The 20231-nt window shown below is 40.4% G+C and overlaps 1 protein-coding gene across 1 annotated transcript in view; it reads right to left on the reverse strand.

The window, feature by feature from the left end:
* Window positions 1-18060, reverse strand: part of stag1a (STAG1 cohesin complex component a) — a 33431-nt gene extending 15371 nt beyond the window's left edge. Inside the window, exon 1 of the mRNA XM_058616028.1 lies at window positions 17893-18060. The gene's annotated coding sequence lies outside the window, so the exon portion shown is untranslated. The remainder of the gene's footprint in view (window positions 1-17892) is intronic.
* Between the last annotated feature and the right edge of the window lie 2171 nt (window positions 18061-20231).

Genomic DNA, 20231 nt, shown 5'->3' on the forward strand with positions numbered 1-20231 from the left:
AAGCTTATTTTTACCCCAACATGCATCGATGTTCCCTTTCTCTGAGCGGCCTAAAGAGGAACAGGAAGTGTGTGTGTGTAATGTTATGAGAAAATTTGTTTTTTTGCATGTCAATGTGAGGACAATTTGGGATGTTCTCACGACCTGTTTTTGAGAGAGAGAGAGAGAGAGAGAGAGAGAGAGAGAGAGAGAGAGAGAGAGTTATTGACCAACAACTAAATAATGCTCAATACACACTTTCCTCATTTCACACACTGGCACTCTTTGGCTCTCTCTTTCTTTCTTTCTTTCTCTCTCTCACACACACACACACACACACACACAAGCTTCAACCGGAGTCTATGAATAATTTGCAGCAAGTCTCCAGAACTACTGTACTCTTCAGTTTTAACGTGGACAACAGAAGCGCACAACAGTCACACGCTCTCATTTCTCACACCTCTGTTGAACACAATCATTGAAAACAACGGCTAATCTCCAATAATAAATAAATAAAAAAAATGTTTTATATAACAATAAAATGTTGCCAGAGAAGAACAATAAATTATACATGCAAGAGCTTCTTTTCTTCTTCACCTCTCAGTGCAGTAGCACACTGAATTTGCTCCCTGTACTTCATCACAGCAGGGGAGAACAGCACTGATTTGTCCCATCATAGCACATGTGTGTATATATAAGCAGGGCCAAGCCCGTGACTCCATCTACCCCCACAGTGACTGATGAACATGTGCATTCATTTGTACATTCAAAACAATCACAGAAGCATATGAAAATATTTATCAGTTGAAATACCAAATATGAGTGCTTGTTTCTTATTTTTTTTATTTAGAATCATTTCAGTTTCACTGTCGTGTCGTCTAGAAGTAGAAAATCAGTGTAAACAAGATGATACAGATTCTCATGGCAGTGGTAAACATAGGAGAAAGATGAGGAATAGTTAACTGCTCTTATTTAATATCACAACATGGGATACATGTCTTGGCTTGTACTGAGAAGTAAGAAAACAGCACGCACACACACACACACACACTTTCAAACACACACACATACTGAGCCAATGTTAAAAATCTGGTAATAGGAATGCAGATGTTCCTCCATCTGGTAGCTGCTTGGAGCGCAGCTTCTCCATTTCAACCCCAACTTATAACTTTTAACGTACTAAAAAACTTCCACAGGGCTCAGACTAATCCTAATATTTCATAAATAATAATAAAAAAAAACTGAATTACATTCCCCGGATAGAACAATAAAACATTAATGCAATTCAAACACAGAGACTGGGCAAACTGAAATTTACAGCTAACGTAATGACTTAGCAGCCATATAAAATTTTATGTGGGCTCACTTCTTTGTATGCAGCAAACGATGCTGTGTGCAGGTTGTTTTTGCTCTGGACCACTGAGATTGCACTTTAAGAGCGAACCAAAGGCATGGTGGTGGTGGTGGTGGCGCTGATAACACCGGCAACTGATAGCTGCTTAGATAGACACATTTGAGCAACGCCGAATAAAGAAAACTTGTATTTTTACTGGGACAACAAGAAACACCATGTGTTTGAGTTTTTACACAAATATATATATATATATAGATATATAAATACACAAGTGTCTACATCCAATTCCAAACACAACAAAATTAAGTACTTTTCTTAGTTTGCAAGTCAACATTAGTGATAATTCAACATCCGGCTGCGGCAACTCCTAGTCCTGGGCTCTGTGGTGATAAGTGCTGCTTCAGAGGCACAAAAGCAAACCCTCATGCTAACTCTCTGCGGTCTGCCACATGTCTTCATCCACTGTGACTGAGTGTGTCTACTTAAGAGAGAGTGCAAGACAACGAGTGAGCATCTGAAAACCACTTAACATGCATGACATGTTCTCTGGGAGGCAGGCTGCTGTTGCTATAGCAACTAGTGTGGGTCATAAGCCCGGTGGTGACGGGTATATTTGATTGGCTGAGGTGAGACAGGAGGGATTTTTCTTTGGGGGGGGGGGGGGGGGTTACACAGTTACAGATCTAAAGTCTGACTTGTATGCTCTTGCAGGACACCTACAATCCAAGGGATGGGCTTCCTCCTCATTCATTCATTCATTCATCTAGAGTCTCACTCACCAAAGTGCGTAATATGATCTCAGTGTTTTCCTTCAGTCATTAAATGGCTCTCATGCCACTGCCAAACTGTTACAACACATCCTGACCTCAGAGACTGAGATATTTAGTATCCTAAAAAAAAATTTGGATAAGATCTATAACTCCGACCAATCAGTGCACGGCAGTTTGACGACGTCACGCGAGTCGAGCTAGTGGAAACACGCCATGACATGTCACTTAAGCCACTGCCATTATTATAATAATAATAATAATAACAAGAATAACAATAAGCCCATTATTCAGGGCCTAAAGAAATCACACTGTTTAGCACTTTACTTGAACGCCTAATTGAATGTTTCTAATCTTTTGTTCGTGATTGCAATCGATAAACTTTTTGATTTTTGAAAAAACTCGTGCCAGAGAATCGTGATTCACATTTTTTCCAGAATCGTGCAGCCTCAGTCTGAACATTCACTAAGCCTGGCAGCCTGAAGCTATATCAACGTAAGCCAAAATATAAAAGAAAACATCAGCGGGTCGCCCTACTTTAACTTTGCCAATATATTTACACGTTACAATTGTTACAACAAGCTTCTGGAGTTGTAAAAGCCATTATTATAGCAAACCGTTGTGTGTAATCTGACATTTGAAAAGTTGGAACTTCATTATTCCCATTTCACACACTGTTTTTTCAATACTCCACATTATGTTGACTTAGCAATCTGTATACAGTATCACTGCCCAAAGTGTTGGATCCGGGGGGAAAAGGAGCCAAACTGTTATGCTTAATTCAGTAATGATGGAAATGAATGTGACTATAAAAAGGTTAAAGAATATAACAACTTGTTAAAAGAGTTCTTTCAGTAGCTGTACACGTTTGTAATTGGTTTCTAGAGATTAAAATCAGCTTAACCACTAAGTAATAATTAATGGGTGCTTGTAAACGCATCCAGATAACGTGATGCATCCAGGTAGTGACAGAGCAGTGCTACAGGAGTTCAGCGGGTGCAATCATATTTGCAGTAATAATTCAATTTCCAATGCCAGTGGCTTTTATGAAGAGACAGACAAAACACCTTGCCAGCAAATAATGAATTAGATTTCCGCCACCTTTAACCTAGCGGTCTTTCATTTTCAATTTCTGCTCTTCAAAAAAAAAATCTCAAGTTTCTGACATATTACTTTAAAAACTGCTGCTGATTCAAGGCCAACATTCAAAAGAAAAAAAAAAAATACACTCACAAAATCTAAATTGACACTTAACACACCGTTGTACATTACAGTCCTCTGGACAGTGCCACTGAAGCTCGTAATGATTGTGCTACATTCATATAGGCGATACCTGCAGCACCTCCATGTCTCTAGTTTTTATTTAAACACACAGTACAAAAAGTTGACAGCCTTAACCTGCCTTTATTTTTTCTCCATTTCCCAGACAGAGCTGGTTTTGTAAATAAAATACTTTCTCCCTCTCGCTTTCTCTCACACCTTCGTGGCTCCGTGGTCCCTGCTGGCCGTTTCTCCTTACAGCAATAACCTGTAATGCATCAGCTATAATTGGCCACTATCTCCAGAGGATTGAGCGTAGTCAGCCTCTGATTCCAGCACTGGGGAGGACTACGACTGTGCAGCGCTCAAGACAGAAAAACACAAGCTTGGATTCACAACTACTAACTGGGGAGTGGGGGGGGGGCTTTAATATGAGACGGTTGCTCAGATACTGTACATGTCCTATGTGTTGCCGTTAATAAAGACAGTTGAGACGCGTGTTCTATTACTGTCTCTGCAGTCAATATTACATGACGTGAGACGGTGGTCCAGCTCTCGTGGGTTTAAGCTGGGTATGAAATTTCCTCTTTTGCAACCTATGAGGAATATGTTATAATGTGAGATGAGGATAGAGAAAAAATTAATAATTGAAAAAACAGTTTCCGTTGTTTCCGGTGTGCAACTCTTAAAAGGAATACTTTGCATTTAGCTTTGTATTACTAGAATAGAGGTAGTATTTTTGAAAAATTGTGCTTCCCAACCTCAGCTTCCCCCGAGTCGAGAAATATCAAAGAAAAGAATGAAGATATTTCTAATGTAAACAGTGTCCGCCATCTTTGCTAACAGTTACGCTAACAGGACCAAGTGTCACTGGTGGGCACGTAACACAGAAAATAAGGAAGATATTTCTAATGTAAACAGTGTCCGCCATCTTTGCTAACAGTTACGCTAACAGGACCAAGTGTCACTGGTGGGCACATAACACAGAAAAGAAGGAAGATATTTCTAATGTAAACAGTGTCCGCCATCTTTGCTAACAGTTACGCTAACAGGACTAAGTGTCACTGGTGGGCACGTAACACATAAAAGAATGAAAATATTTCTAATGTAAACATTGTCCGCCATCTTTGCTAACAGTTACGCTAACAGTACCAAGTGTCACTGGTGGGCACGTAACACAGAAAAGAAGGAAGATATTTCTCAACTCAGGGGAAACTGAAACCTATTCTAGTAATACAAAGCTAAATGCAAATCGGTGAAGTATTCCTTTAACCATCTACGGTGTAGAACAAGAAATACTGCATTGCCTCACCTCAAACAACATAATGTCAATGTTGTCTACTCCTGATGAGCAAAGAAGGCACGGGTGCAGGCCAAGCTGCACTCACGTCATGTTTGAGGGACCAAAATTGAATATAATTTGCAGCATTAGTTCTGTGAAAATGTCTTTTATAACCACGCAAAATTGCTACGGAAACTGAAATTTGAAAATCTAAAAAAATGTACTGAATCAGGACCATGTGAATGGGAATCTAAGTGATTCAGGAAATCAAACGCTATCACATCCCGCAGTTCACAGACCCTAAATCCACCAAGCTCAGGAGTATCCAATTTCTTCAGGAATATACTCACAAGCTAGCAGAGCAAAACTAATAATTATGTAAGAAATAAAAAGATCATTTGAGATTCCCACTTGACCCATTTCAAAACAAGTTCCTCTTACAGAAGTATCTCCTTAGAGTCTTAGAGGGAGAGGGCTGGGAGAAAAAGCACAAACTATTTCCAGCTGAAAACTTTTCATTTAGGTGTAAACACACAAAATTATTTTCCATACAGCTCGGAGCATTTACCCTCGATGCATTCTACCACGATAACGTGCAACATTAACTCCAGATATCTGCAAAATGACACTGAAAATGTGGTCCCTCACTGTTTCCTCAGATCTTCAGCTAAAAATGAAAAGACATTATTACATATACATTAATTAACTACATGGGCAAAATGACTGACCTTAAATCAAACAAAACCTGAGTTTTAGTACAACCCACAAAGGGGAGAAAAAAATACCCAATACTAAATGAACTAATGAGGTCCACAGTGAAAACAAGGCAGTAAGACACATCTGACAGGAGCAAACAGCAGAGGTATTCTCTCTTTACACGAAAGCCACCGGCTCAGCAGCAAATGCAGCATTGCAGAGCTCAAACTAACTGGCACAAGCCAAAGCTGCTTAACTTTGTCTCTCCAGGCTCTGAACACATACAGTACAACAGCACAGCCGCTGACTGACCGAGCTGACACTGTGACACTGAGCTCAGGCTCAAGTCTCTGTTCCTCTATTCAAAACAGCTCAATGCATGATGACTTCAGTTATGAAAAACCGATTGAAGGTTATGTGCACTAATGGACGGAAAAAAAGGGTTGGTTTCCATAGCAACATACCCTGTACAGACTCATAAATAAAGTGCTTATTTCTTTACCGCTTTAAATACTTTTTTTTAATAAAATACATAACTGACTGTTAACTATGCTGCTTATTTGCCATAAGAAAAGTACACTTGGTTGTCATTTTATTAGGCACAGCCTAGTAAAACCTCCTAAACACATTTACAACATCAACAAAAGGCTATTACAACTTACTAGAAGCAATGGTCATTGTTGTACTAATAAACTGACTTTTATTGAGAGTACCTGTACAATTCCACCATATGGCATTTAGAGAGGCGGAGTGAAGCATCTACTCTCTTCTTTACTTATCATTTATTACTGAACTTTACATTCTCTGGTCCTGGTCATTTGTGGGCATTAGCCTTCTTTTAAGACAAATGTGTGGTGATGATGATGATGATGATGATGAATAAAGTAAAATTATAGTCCGATGGTTTAAAATCTTGTCAGGCAGATTTTAAAAACATGCACGATGGGTTTTATCTCGATTGTAACGCTGACCAACAGGAACACACGCCACACTGCTCTGCTGAAGGACATGAAAGTCTTGTCCAAATGTACATCAGGTGTAAAGAATGATGGTGTTACAAGGCTGCACCATCAATGTTTGTCAAGCTGTGGCAGCACCAGCAACAGCAATAACAACTTCTGCCTTCTCTGTGGGGACTCTTTCAAAGACTGAGTTGCAAGTGTTACCTTTCCAGTGTGACATGTTGTAAAACAACATCCCAAATGGTGACGGGCCAGGGAGCAACATGTAGTCTGTCCTGTCTCTCAACTCTAAAATCACCCGACTGTCTGACACAGTGATGGTCTTGGTGAGTTGGCACACAAGGAATATTAACCCTTTAACACCGAGCGTATCGCAGACGACGCGTCTGCGCAAGCCGTAACTATGCGGCGCGAAATTCCAATGGTTTCCGAAAGCTGAGAAGTTGCAAATCAACGCGTGGTTATTACGGTAATTTCACTCGCACTGTTGCAGGAAGTCAGCGAATCAGCGTCTTTGTCACCAGCGAGGCGAGAGAGTTGGGAAAACGCCTGTACATACAGAAGTTTCCATTTTTTTGAGAGAAACTTTATTTTAAATATATAAAAATTTCAAATTGTGTTTTTTTCTAAATAAAACTTTTTGTCTTTCTTCATTTTAAATTGTTAATACACTATTTTATTCTAAATAACTGCCAGATATTAAAAGTTAAAAGAAAAATGGGCAAAAGCACTAAAAAAAGGTGTTAAAGGGTTAAGTAAGCCCTTCAAAGCAAAACAAACAGAGAGAACAAATCTTAATAAACTGTCCAAAGTCATAACCATTACGTTGTTAAGAGTTGGCGAGAAGCTGGAATTACACTGTGGGCAAATGAAGCCCTCATGGCGCTGGCTTGGCAGTGCAATGTTTGTAAACTATGTTGCCGGGAGTGATAAATGATGCATGTCATAATCAAATACAAACAATACACTAGCAATGATCACAAACCACTGGAGAAGAAAAACCGGTAAATCCGAGGACCTTTCTGTTCTTGACAACTCACTGGCAAAGAGCCAAAATCCAGTCAACAGTTCACCCCTGAATCAGCCGTTCAGTCTTAACATTCTTCAGCTGCGGTGCCAGTGACTTCCATCCAACAGTATGATTAGTAGAACATGTCGGCTGTAAATATTTCTGTCACCGCAGACTTCACTGACTTGTCCTTTGTGGTTTTTTTTCAGTCATGATTCCTGCTGCATCATTCTACATTTCTGGTATCTGAAGACACCAGGCAGTGCGATTCACAGTTCAGATCTGTGAAATACATCAGGAGGAGAAGAAGAGAGGAACTCATAAAGAGGGACAAAAACAAGTGGAACAATACAAGTGTGTGGTTTTAGAGGCTTTAGGGCCAGTCGAGGGAGAACAGAGACACTCGCAGACTGAAGAGATTAGTGAGACAAATGCAGCTAATCTTCATTTTATTACTTTAAGGTCAGCGTTCACTTTTGAATTACTGCCTTTCAGCCATTCATTAACTCGAAAGGGCTGAGTGCATGTGCACGTAACTATCTCTACAGTGAATATCCAGATTAATAAAATGCAGTGTTCAACCCTTTGTGGTTCACAGAAACCTCATTTAGAATAAAGACACCGTCCTATAGACTAGACTTGGTGTCATAAATCACCGATTAATTAATGCCACATTTCGACAACACTTCTAATTTAACTGGTGCAGCTTTTCCAGCCTTTACGGCACTGGCGATCCAGGGAATGCAGACCAATTACACATGTTGTAATATTGGTGAATTGGGGCCACACTATTGTACTATTGCTATATTTATTTGGCAATCCTAATATTGGGCTTTTGTGATATGCTGATAAATGTTGTATGTATGTATGTTTATATTGATAATGTATAACCATTTACTAAAGTTATGCAAAAACTTTCTGATTCAGGTCAAACTTGGTTTGTACTTGCTCGGACTTGGGCGTGTTCATACAGAAAAACGCCCAAACTGCTCTCTAGTCACACCTGTGTCTGCTATAAAGTAGTTTTGGGTGAACTTGTTGTCTTTATATGAGTTCTGCATTTTATCACTGAGGTGTGTGTGAAAGTTCAAGTGATGGTTATTTCGAATACAGACCTAAACACCTGCTATAATATTTAATATTGACTTAATACAAGACAAGTATTTTCAACACGTGTTTTGACTACTGTCAATACAATTCTTTTGGCTACATTTTACAGCCTTCTCAGCAAACTAAAGCTTTCGGAAATCACTCCACAGTGAAGGCCAGCCAGAGCGAGCTTCGACCACAAACGGTCCCGCTGGGGCCACTGCTCCAGCCTGAACCACCAAGACAATACTTAGACTCGGTCACGCTGCCAAATTTCATACATAATGAGACCAACGCGACGTGGAATAGCCTTGAGGCCAAGTGTGGCTGTCTGCTTTAACCAGATTATGATTATATCATGTGGAAGATTACCCATCCGACACACATAAGTCACCAAATCCGACAGTCGTGTTTCTGCCTGGACACGCACACGCACACACACACACACACACACACACTTGCATGCACAGCCATCTGTTATTGTCACTGTACGCTCGTTCTCAGCAGCATACAATCCAGATTGTAGCACAGGAGCGGGCAGGGGGGAAGAGTGGTGTGGAGCTGATATCATCTCTGCTGCAAATGTGCGTGTGTATTTTCTCACTCTCCTGAGAACTGTGAATAAAGGATAAATAGATCATAAGAAAAGGGCAGGTCTATGGAAAGGCTTTAAAGCAATGGATAAGCCAATGTCTCTCGCCCCTCTCTGTGCAATGGCTGCCTGCTCGGCTGCAACTGACGCAAATTGGAGGTCGGGGGGGGTTTGAGTTTGGTGTGAGGGAGCAAATAGGAGGAGGGGGAGAAAGTGTGACAACAGTGTGAGAGAGCAGAGGCTGAGGGGGGAAAGTAGAGAAGAAAATGACTTATTTGTTCTCTCATCTGTCTGCGGTTCTTCTCTCACCTTGGCCCATATTCTGAGTCTGCCTCATTTCAACCTCTAATAGAGAGAGGACGGTGAAGGACGAGGCAGGACACACTCACATAAACCACGTGCACACACACATATACACACACAGCCTTGCGGAGGCTATTAGTCCTCACACCCATTATTACTTCCTAATGACCTCGTGGCACATTGTAGATTTCACTGGAGCGGGAGAAACCCTGCTAATCTGAGAAGGCAGATAGTCATAGAAAAAAAAAAAAAACTGCAGTTACGGAGTCATAAAGTGTGGCTGCTGAGGGGAATAATAACTGCTCAGATAGAGACGGAGGCTGAGGGAGTCGGAAGAAGAGCTATCACTGAAGCAGGTGGCCAATTTAAAGCAAGTGAGCGTCGGGTTCAGCCAGGTGTCTGATGACACAAGCGGCAAGACAGAGGTAAAGTGGAAAAGTATAATTCAGCGAGAGGCACAGTCAATAGTGTTTAGATAACAGGAATGTGGACTGGGAGCCGTCCAAGTGTTGTAGACAATACACACATAATAATAATAATAATAATAACAAAAAAAGATTAGTTCAGAGTGTTACTGTGACATTTCTCTTGATCAAAAGAAACTTGATTCCACTTTGATTGAGTATTGTTGTTATGTTCTAGGTCAAGTGGTGACAGTGAACATTAAATATTATACTGAGGCGGCAATGGTGGCTAGCATTGTTGCCTTACAGCAAAAAGACCGGGTTTTGCACCCCACGTTCTCTCCGTGTGTGCGTGGGTTTTGACTATTTTGATGCAAAAATGTCAGAGTCTCTGGTTCCTGCTTTTCAAATATGACAATTTACTGCTGGAGGATTGTGGGTAAATAATGTGTTGTAGTAAACAATAACGGGCAGAGAAACTCCCCTGTGCACAGGTCAAGAGAGCAGATGGGGTAAAACAAATGACGTCTTTTACTTTTTATGGGGCAGCCCGTGGCCACGTGGAAAGGGAAATAGGCTTGTAACCGGAGGGTCGCTGGTTCAAATCCCCACCCGTCCAAAAAGGGCCCCCAATGCTCCCCGGGCGCTACTCAGTGTGGCAGCCCACTGCTCCTAATTCTAGGATGGGTCAAATGCAGAGGAATACTTTCCCTAAGGGGATTAATAAAATTAAATTCTTTTTACATTGCACAATATTTTTCCATATGTCATTTTTCAATTCATTCGTGGTAAAAAAAAAAAAATACGTTCATGATATTTGCTGTCAATGCTAATAAACATTCGGCAAACCATTTCCCGTTTGCGGACCTAGGAAGTTTCCCACCCGTTTATAACCACTTCATTCCCACTGTGTGCAGCCACAGAATCTACTTGGCACAGGTTTGCAAATCAATATAAAGTAAGAGCGTGTACAAATAGTACCGACTGTCGAGACACACACACACACACACACACACACACACACACACTGCCCCGGCTTATGCTGAGGAGGTGTTTGCTGTTGCTTGCAGTCGGCTGCTGACCTCAACTGCAGGAATGACACCTTTAGGATTTGCGGGTCTGCGCTGGCGCCAAATTTAGAACTGGCTGCCCCCGAAACATACATAAAATCCAAATAATGAGTCAAAGCCCTCCCAAGCCAAAGTGAGAATTTACTCATCCCCCAACAACAGCCCTCGGATAGTCTTAAAGCCTGATATAAATCTCTACCTTTGAAACTGGAGATAAATCTATCTATCTTTATATATATATACTTATGTGTATGTATATATATATATATATATATATACATATACACACATATGTATATACATATACACACATATGTATATATATATATATATATATATATATATATATATACATATATATATATACATATACACACATATATACATATACACACACACACATATACACACACACACATATATATATATATATATATATAGCACACATTGGGATCAATAAAATATCATAACCTCTCTGTGGATTAGAGAGGACACGGATACATTTTCACAGTGCTGAATCAAAGTGAATGCAAATCTTGTACTTTTATTACAGCAGCATACCTTTTTTGACCAATGCTCCAAAATAAATGATGTCCACTAAACTACACTATTTGGTGAGGCTGCCTTTAACTTTTTATGAGAAGTGTGTGCTGAAGAAGCCGAAAGACACAACTTTTCAGCTTGAATTTTGATTGCAGCCGTTATTGTTTCAATTAATCGTGCATTTTTTGAATCCCTTCCATTGATTTCATGACTTGTCCTGTCTGGACTTCAGTGTTTTTTTTGCTTTTTTTCTACTAGTTTCACCACTTCTAATTCTTGTGAGTACGTGAGCCTCAAAGTGTTCTACCATTTGTAGAGGTTTTTCAGTCACCCAAACAACATATGCATGCTATATATCGACAATGCCAATTCTCCTTATCTCTGTTTACACAGTGTGCACAACCTCATCTCATAAATGCCAAAAAAAGAAGGAAGGAAACTGCGTGAGCTCAACGTACCTCGCAGAAACGTGAATACACAGAGACCTGAATCTATCACCTGACATAGAGGCATATTATTCACACCAATTTAATCCCTGCCCTGTATTCAGAGAGAGAGAGAGAGCGAGGGAAGTGCTGATGACTACCTTTTCTTTGAGCCATCTGTCTGAGGCTCAGTGTTTGATGAAGTGTTCCTGCCAACAAAGCTCCCCATTACAGCGCTTGTGTAAAAATGAAGTGCTGTCCGTATCAAAAGGAGCAACGGCAATTTCAAAACAGGTGGAAGCAGCAGGTACTGACTGTCCACAGAGAGACTGTACTGACTGTACAGTATTTGCAATACAATGGGAAAAGGAAAAATCAGCCGTAATTTCGAACAATTTCTAAACTTTTCTCGTGAATTTCACGACGACATAAGAGCGAATCAATCAAACATCAATGCCCTAGAAACAAAAAAGCTGATCGTCACACCTTATTATATTATATATGAGGGAATTAGTATGTAATTCAGACGTATGGTTTACTACAGGCTTCTAAATCTCATCGGCCATGGTATTCCAGTCATTACTAAGGCAGAATTGCATTGTAAAAATCAAATTTAATGGAAGGGCGTCACTAAGAACTTTCAGGAGTAGAATGTTCCACATACCGCTGCAACTTTACACTCAAGTATTTTACGAGCTTGTGCTTCTGACATAAAACCTTTCCTACAACACTAATTACTACAGCTGTCATAAAAAACTCCAGTGACGTCAAAGCTACGGCATTTCCCTTTGCAGTGCAAAAGTGCCAGGATCATTTCCGTAACATCAGTATAAAGCAAGCTAACCAGCTTAAAGGGTTTGAACAAGCGCGGCAAAATAACATTCTCAAAAAATACATTCAATAACTTGGCTGCCTGTGCAAACACACGTTTAATGTCAGCTGCAGGTAAAAAAAAAAAAACACTACACCACGTGGGATACCACGGAGAAATCACACACCTCGGAAACGCAGCGTGATCGACGCACCTCGTCTCATTACTGCTCACCCTGACAGCTGAATAGCTGAACAGCATCACTTAATCAAATTCCCCCCTGAACACACATTCAATTGGGGATGGAAATAGAACTGGTTGGGCATCGTATTATCTGACAACTTAACACGGGAAACTTCGAGACCTACTCGTTGTAGCAACGACAGTTCCAACAGACGAGCCCAACCATCATGAACGGTAAATGTAAATCACAGCCAGCATGCATTGGGATTTTGAATGCACGCAGGAAATCAATCTTTTCCTCATTAATATGTGTGTTTGTGCGTCTGCAAGGGGAAGCTTGCCAAGTTCTATATAACCTTGTTTTCCAGGTCACGTTAAATAAAGCTTTGCGATTTTGTGGCTGGTGTAGTTGTTGCCTTCTGTTGCCACTGTTGCCTTCGCAGCAATAAGACCCGGGTTCATGCCCCAGTCCAAACGAGGGCCTTTCTGCATTTTCTCCCGGTTCTCCCCGGCTTCCTCCCAGTCCAAAAACATGGAATATGGACACTCTTAACTAGTGAACTAGTGAAATGCACAGTAGACGGTGTGATACTGAAATTACAATGGGTCCTTTATTTATTATTATTATTATTATTATTATTAAGTGATGACATTGCTGTACATCAACCTACCAGGACCTCCTCACATTTTTTGCACTACTCTGCATGTGTGCGTGTCATTTCTAACAAAAAGGGTTACAAGTGACAGTTGACATAAATCTAATGTCTTGTCCTATGTTGTGTGCACATGACCAGTGAATCTACACATTCTTAAAGCAGATGTGCAACCATCTGGTCCAACACAGCAACCAAACACTCCCGTGCCTTGCCAGTGAAGATTAAGATCCCTTCAGTGGCATAAAATGACTTGCAGCCACAAGTCAGACTTAACCGACGCAGAAAAAACACTTGCATGTGTATTCAGGTTATCTGAATAATAAGATATTATTGGGCTTCCGACCCAGTTTCATTTTAAATCTCTGTATTTCCTCGCCTTGGTTGCATCTTCATACCGACTCCAGTGATTCACAACTTTACAAATGCGGCCCGAGTTCCTCCAGCGTGAGCCAACAGTTAAGTAAACAAGTTCACAGAACAGGAAACCACAACACAATGAAAGCCCTGAACCAGCCAGGGGTGACAAAACTGGTTTTGAAAGTGTTGTGTAGGACTGTATACAGACACACAACGCAGGCTTTTCTTAACAATGCTGTCATTTCACAAAGAAAGCAAAGTGTGAACTGCATCTGCTTGTAGCTTATATTACAATATATGTAAGATCATGCGCGTCACTGGACTAATTACACATTTTGGGATTGCTTTGGGATATTAAACCCATTTAGAACCAAATGCACATGAGAATATGTCCCATAATATGGGTAAAAATTGGATTGTAATTAACTCTAATCACAGTGCATCCCTTCATTTAGTTACACCAAAAGAAAAAAAACACATTTATACAGACTAATAAGGGAAGATGCCAGAATTATTTTTTTTTTTTTAAATGTTCCTTTGACTTTACTGTAACGTGCTGAAAGCTGGACAACTATTTGAACGAGAAAGATTCATTCAAATGTCAGCATCTTGAAACAAGGTCACTGTGTAAAAAGGCTCAGACAAATGTCAAGCCCATTACATAATCTCCTGAGCGGTGTCATTATAAGCATGGGACTCTAGCAAAAACCACACAGCAGTCGAGCAGTTAAGAGTCTCCAACTTGGGGAACGATCAAAAGGCACATTTATCCTCCACAAACCAGGTCTACGTGCTCGTTAATATGGATAAAATAAACAATTAAGACACTAAATATCATGTCATCGTCATTTAAATAGGGCCATTTGCTTCCCCCCCCCCCCCCCCCAACTCATGTCTGAGACCACTTCAACTCAAAACAAATAACCACAGCATGTTCATTGCCATCCATTACCTCCTTTTAAATTACAACAGTCTAATGAGCATCATAATGTGATTCTCAGTCCTTAACATACAAGCGTATTATGGAGACAGCAAAGGCAAAACAACCAAGCAATCCAACAGACCGAGAAAAGAGACGGAATGTTTTTTTTAGCCCTTGTGTTAACAGCAGCAGCGGCAGACTAGACACCTATATAAGTCTATGCAGAATGTCAGCTTTTAACTGTTCAATTCCCAAGGCAAGGACAGGCTGCTGCGTCACTGAATATTCATCACTGTGCAAACAGATGTAAAAAAGGTGCTGCTATTTCCCTGGTTTCCTTCTAAGGGGGGGATAAAGCGCTCTCACAGCATTGTTGCCAAAGAGGATTCCTCAATACAAGCCACAACAGAGACACAGATGACCTGTACATGTCTGTATTGGCGTGGATTTAGGGCTGCAACTGACTATTATTGTCATAATCAATTAATATGACAACTATTAGGACTTGTGTCTGCAAAAAAACAAAATTATTCAGCTTCAATGATTTCTTTGTTAAATGAAGCAAAGAACACATTTAAGAAGCTGGAAAATCTGAAAGTTTGTTTAATTACTGACAAACACTCAAACCGATTATCTGATTATCCCAGATGTGGATTAATCAAAAAATATCAACAAAGAGAAACTCATATAGAATATTTGTAAATCTATTTGAGCTACAGTGAATCCACATACTCCACTGCCACTGTGGACAATCATCTTAATCGTTCCCTTACAGGTTAAACTACAGCACATCACAAAACACAACACTGTGACGCTTACAGGGACAAGGGGCAAAGGTCATAGGGTGCATGTTGTACTTGGTGGGTTAGGAGCTCCAATGACACTGTTTATCTCACTGAAGAACCTCAATGAGTGACAATTTGCCAGTTGATGGACTAACATGGATACACTATTGCAAGAGGTTGACTATATAAACCCTAAATACCAACAGCAATAGTCTAAATGGATATAATTTCTGGTTAAATAATTGCATCCCACCAGCACTGGACTGACTGACGCAGAGAGATGAATGTTGTCATTGTTCCCATAAGATATAAGATTCAATGAAAGCCCAAATATGTTGTTCTGTGTAGCAAACTGGATTTTGCCCAATGCTCAGATTAACTGAAGCAAGATGTTTGCCATCAACCAAAAAGATGATTTTACTGGTTTGCAATGTATTATCGCTGAAAGACAACAGAAATGATTGTGTTTCTATCTGCTCAATAAACGGACTGAGGCTCCTTGAAAATAGACTAGCAGAAGGGAAATCGAACTGTGACGTGATAACACTGTGGTATTGATTATGAAAAGAAACTGCAATGAAGCCCTGCACAAAAACTCAACCTGAAGCTGAAAAAGGGATAGTATAAATGTTAGTTTTAATCAAAATGCAGCAACATTATTTAAACTTACAGGGATTTCATCAAGTCAACGGAGCCATGGAGGTTGTGTTACATGACCCAGGGAAGAGCTCATTACATTTAGGAGCACAATCCAAGAAATAATGTGTAGAAAATAAGGCACATGTAATATGTTAATATCTTTAAAAAGGTTTTAAAATTGTTGTGCAGATGCAGATGATTTTTAACAATCAAAAATCTGTATTTTAGGGGGTTGGTCTTCATTAAGTCCCTGTATGGCAAAAAGTTGTTTTGTGAAAATGAATGGGAGCTATGTGCTCTCATCTTCACGTTCAGTCTGTTCTTGGTCACTGATGAATAAGATAACTTGTTTTGGGTTTTTTTTTTATATAAAAACATTCATACCATTTAGAATTGATTGTCAAAATAGTTGGTGGTTATTTTATTACTCCACTGGCATTTAATTGATCATTGTAGCACTATTCTTGACAATGTCTTTATTTTTTTGGTCTGTTTTTGGGCAGCAATAGCATAACTCAAAAAAAACAATTGTGGGATTAGATGGGATTTTCTGGAGATGTCAGTTACGGCCCAAGGAAGAAATTAGTTGATTTTGCTGGTGATCGAGATTCAGAGGAGTGTATTTACCTTGTGGGAAACTGAGCTGCCTTGGGGCAGGTTTTCTTTAGATTGTAACATACACTTGGGTTGGTATCAATGTAAAAAAAACAACAACAACAACAACAACAGTATGACACAGTTTTGTCAGCTACACATGTGTGAGTGATTAACACATTTCTTTCCTTGTTCTGCAGGAAACATAACAATGACAGCTCCTATGACAACGCACATGGCTGATTGTAAACAAAGCAGGAGACACTGACCCACTGTCATCTGACTGACCCCAACTACACACGGGTCAGGGTGAGGAGACATCAGCACTGGAGCCTGTTAGAACCTGTAGGGATGGCTGGTGGAGCCCACCCCGCCCCCCCCAATGTGACTCATGTTTCCCCCCGCTCAGAGATGCTTGTTTCCCGCACAGAAGGGGGCGGGAAAGGGAAAATAATGTTGTTTAAACAAGTCAACATATTCACAATGCATCCACGTGCTGCCATTCACTCCACACAAAAACACCCAACAAATCCGTGTGAATAAGTCATCACTACTCTGAAAACTTGAAAGCAAGAGGGAGGTGGTGATGCTGATGTTGACACGAGGGGGGGGGAAGTGGCACCTTTCATATCTAACAATGTACATCTCTGTGTATGTGTGTGTGTGTGTGTGTGTGTGTGTGCAATAAAACAAAACTGCCACAGGCGCAGAAGTAGTAAAGTCAACAGCGTCTGAGCTGCTGACAAACCTGTGCAAAAGACAAGCGGCGCACGACAGGAGGCAGGAGGGCAACGCTGTACAATCATAACACGGCTGTGCAAATGAGAGAAGGTGATGCTCTGAATCCTGCCGTGCAAGAAGCGAGAAAAATACACGTCACACCGCATGGCTCTTTATTTGTTGACAAGCCGAACTCCGGCACCGGGTACAAATCGGTGGCAAAACAGAGCGATGCTGCGGCAGCCACTCGCCCGTCTGGCAAGTTGTCTCGCCGAAATTTTTTTTGGAGGGGGAGCTAGCTCGTAGGCTAACAGCTCCGCTAGGCTATATAATGTCAGTGAGGAAGAGAGAGAAAGCACATTCACCTCCGTTAGCCGCTAGCGCCCATCCCCCATCCGAGCAGCCTTCCCTGTCTGTGTCCACCATCTTTAATCTGTGCCCCGTCTCCCTTCCCACCGCACAAAACACGACAAAAACACCAGGCACTCACCTTCAACGACCATTGCGGAATCGATTATCACCTTCCGGAACAATAAATCAATTTTGTTAAAATAACGTGCGTATTTTAATATTGAAAATTGGCCGTGCGAGCGGAACCGCGCCTTGAGAGAAGAGCAGCAATCCTAAACCGCCATCTGGTGGTATTTTCCTCTCTGTGATGCAGCGGGAGCGGCGCAGCCTCAGACCGAGACACAGCTGCCCCCTGGCGGACACACCGGGCCGCGGCGGACACGCGCCTCGGGCGAGCGGGTGGGCGAGCACGGGAAAGGGGGGGGGCGCAGAACCCCGCCGTACAACTCACGGGGACGCGCACAGGAACAGGAGGGACCCCGTTATTTTGACAATATGTCCATTAAAAATCAAACTTGTCACCTGTTGCACTTCGCAGGGCTTACACTTAACGTACATATGTGTGTGTATCTATATACTTATATATAAAATACCTTTAATTTTGTATTGTCTTGTCTCTTTATGCTCACTGTTGTACATAACTTTCTGACTTGCACAGTAATTGTTTAATAACTGTTTAATAAGTCAGTGTGGACAGTGTAAAACTCAACCATCATTAATTCATGTCATTATTTACACTTGTCCAACTGTCATGTGTCAAAAATGGCTGCTGTACAAAGGGCCTTTTGCTTTAATTAATTTAATCTTCTTAATTTTTTATTGAATTGACCATCCTCAATTCTTATTTCTTGTTGTTGTGTTTGTTTTGCAGCAAAACACCAAAGTGTAGTGGCAATAAAACGGGCACACACATTCTTTCCACTTGAAGCATCTGATTTAATACATGTGTTAAAAGACATCTTGTTATAGCATAGAGTTATATGACTTTAAAGGTTACAGTTTATAGGTTGATCTGCCTAAAGGTAAAGCAATACAAGTCCTTCTATAAAGGTTATCATGTTATAATGCTGTGTTAAAACTTTTTGTTTGTTTAGAATTTTAGAATTACATTCCCAAAACCTTCCTGTGCAAAAAATTATATACTTTCACCCCATCCACACAGTTGACCTTTGATGCCTCCTTTAAGTGAAGTCTGACGCTTTCTTCCAACTTTGTCTCTGTGTGGTTTTTATTGTCTCGGCCTGTCTACCTGAGACGGAGGAAGAGACAGAAAGAGTTAGTGTTAGCACCGCAGCACATGGCCAAACCCCTGAACCATTCATCTCCATAAGGTCATTGGTCTGGAATTGGACGTGGACACAAACCCAATTATAGCCTGGATGTGCTCACATTACTTACTCCGGCTCAGTGTTAATGCCAGAAAGAATGAGAGAGAGAGAGAGAGAGAGAGAGAGAGAGGCAGTGGCTTCACTTAATTATATTAGTCCCACATGCAGGGTCATTAAGTGCATATCCAATACCTGCAGAGAGAGAGAGAGAGAGTGAGAGGGAAAGTTAATGCATAAACAGAGACAGTCTGGTTAAAATGCACCTTTATTGCATCTTTGTTATAGAAACACACACGCACACACACCAGCGTTTCATAATAGCATTGTTGTTTGCCATAGCAACAGCATGTGTTGCCATGAAACCTGTGCCAGATCCTCCTCACAGAGGTATTTCACACACACACACACACACACACACACATACATTATTCTCTAATGATTAGTCTAATGAGGCAGGTGCCATGTGTAACCTACAATTAAAAAAAAAAAAAAAAAAAGCTGCACTTCTTATAATTCTTTTCAAATAGTTCCCCAGAGGAATAGTGAGTGTAATATAAATGTAATGTAATTATGTTGATGCAGAATGTTTCGACACATGCTGTCGCTGAGAGAGAAAAAAAAAGAAAAAAGGAAAGAAAAGCTGTCAAATTCATGTTTTTCCACAATTAATTCACACGCTCAGTGATATTCAGAGATAATCGTCATATTTTTTTAGGTCATTTCAACCTAATAAATCTAGTCTCACCTTATCTCTGTACACTTGCAGACATAAACCTGTCTGCAAGTCTCATATACCATGTGTAGGAGTAGTAGTACTTAATTCAGTCATACAAATACCAGCAATATAAACAAAAACAATTGCACACAGTCAAAAATAAACTTCAATGTTATCCCCAAAATATGCTACTCTTTTACGAAAAAAACAAACTTCAAAAATAACATTTTCCTTGAAAATCAAAAGTGAAGTAAACATTCTTAACATCATATTTGCATTATTCCATCATGTAACATCTCTATCTAACTTCCCTGTGGCCTTCTTTTATAAAAATAACCCCTCAAAAACAAATACCTGAAATATCTGCCATCTGTTTCCCATCCGGAATGGCTTTAATTAATATTTGCGTTATTTTGTAGTAAACCAAATCCCAAA

The sequence above is a fragment of the Solea solea genome, chromosome 18 (genome assembly GCF_958295425.1).
Source record: "Solea solea chromosome 18, fSolSol10.1, whole genome shotgun sequence".
Taxonomy (NCBI): Eukaryota; Metazoa; Chordata; class Actinopteri; order Pleuronectiformes; family Soleidae; genus Solea; species Solea solea.